This window comes from Callospermophilus lateralis, unplaced genomic scaffold (assembly GCF_048772815.1).
Source record: "Callospermophilus lateralis isolate mCalLat2 unplaced genomic scaffold, mCalLat2.hap1 Scaffold_153, whole genome shotgun sequence".
Lineage (NCBI taxonomy): Eukaryota > Metazoa > Chordata > Mammalia > Rodentia > Sciuridae > Callospermophilus > Callospermophilus lateralis.
The window spans coordinates 2,020,457-2,022,424 of NW_027512646.1; positions in this window are offsets into that span (position 1 = coordinate 2,020,457).

Consider the following 1,968-nt stretch of genomic DNA (forward strand, 5'->3'; position numbering starts at 1 on the left):
GATGGTGTTTCCCAGGCTGAATGCACCGTTGATCATGCTATTTGACGTGGCACATGCAGACTTTCCAGGCCACAGAGCTGCCCATTCTCTGAGCTCCACAGAAAGGCTGTAGTTTAACTAAATGGTGCTGGTCCAGCAGAAAAGAGGCACAGTGAGTTGAAGCCTCCCGCTGTTGGAGGCCAGAATCCCTCACATCCAGTAGAAACGGTCCACAGAATCTGAGGCCATAATACCAAACAAAGGATCTGGAAACAAGTAGAAACCAAAGGAGTGGCACATGGTTCCCCCCTCTCCCCCTTTCCCCAACAAAAGCACAGGAGACCGGATTGACCTGACAGCAGACTAAGAAGATGAAAAGGGGGATGGCTCGCCACAGCACCTTTGCCTTCAACTGGACCTGAAGAAGAGGTAGAATCAGAGGACATGAAGTTTCCCAGTAAGTCATTAAAAATAGAGTCCAACAGACACTTTCTCTGATCACCAAGAAAGGCCAAGGTGGGCTGGTGGCACAGCTCCATGGGGAAGCACTTGCCGAGCATGCACGATGTTCTGAGTTTATTCTCCAACAGAAAACCTCCACCAAAAAAGCGAAGAAGCCAAAACATGCACCAAGCAGAGTCCTGAAAGGTGAGTCTCATGCTTTCTGTGGACAAACCCAATGCGAAGATGTCCGTACGTATCACGTCTGGGAATGCTCATATTATACAGCATCATGATCTTCCCACTGCTTAAGTGAGTTCAATGGCAAAGCTGTACTCTTAACCATTGACATGAACAGTTTAGATCCTCAAGGAGGGGCAAGAGGAAGGCAAGTTCAAAGACAGCCTCAGCAAAAGTAAGGCAGTGAGCCACTCTATGGGACCCTGTCTCTCAATAAAAAACAAACTAGGTGTGGAGACATCTCTCAGTTAGTGGTTGCTTCTGAGTTCAATCCTAGGGATAAGTAAGTAAGTAAGTAAGTAAGTAAGTAAGTAAGTAAGTAAATTCTTTCTGTTGTTGATATTTTTAAAATAATATTTAATCTTTATTTTATTTACCTCTTCTCTGATGTTTAGTATTTTTTATTCTACTAGCTTTGCGTCAGGCATGTTCTTGATTTTCTACCTCCTTGAAGAGGAATTCTTGGTTGTTTTCTTTTTTGATATAGGTATGTACTGATCTAATCTTAAAATTGCCTCTACTCCTTGATATAGGGATTTTATTTTGTGTTTCTATCATTTTTCTCAAGAATCTTTAAAAATTTCCATTCTGTTTGTCATTGACCCTGCTATTTGAGAGCTTTTTGTTATAATCGCAGACATGCAGGATGTTTCTGAAGTTCCACCTGTTGTAGGTTTCCAGTTTTATTACATTGTGTTCAGAAAAAAAGTTATTTCAAATGATTTTTAGCTTTTAAAATTTGTTAAGGTTTGTTTTATGACTTAATCTGTTGTCTATTCTGGAGAATGTTGTTGGTACTGTTGTGAAGAATTTGTCGTCTTTTGGTTTTTGTTGGAAAGTTCAGTTAAGCCTATCTGCTCTGCAGTGTATTTTAAATTCTGTGTAAAGCAAGAAGAGACAGAAGCAAGGTGTTGTGTATATTGTATTTCTCATGAGAGGATTAAGTCTGTGAGATTTTCCAGCGTACTTATGGTTTTGTTTATGTGACTTCTGATAACAAATAGGGTTTATATTGTGTGTGTGTGTGTGTGTGTGTGTGTGTGTGTGTGTGTGTGTGTAGGGGGGTTGTATGTTGTATTTCTGTGTGAATGCATACTCAGTGTTTGGTTATATCATGTGCATGCCTTCAGGAAGTGTAGAGTATATAGGAATGTATAAGCCTGCATTTGGAAAGTATACATTATAATTGCATGACCGTCAGTACCTGGGTGATAACAGGCAGGTGTATTTGTGGGTATGTATATATTTTCTTAGAAAGGAAGTGGTGGTGTGTGTATTCGGGGAAAGCAGGGATAAAGTTGATTTATG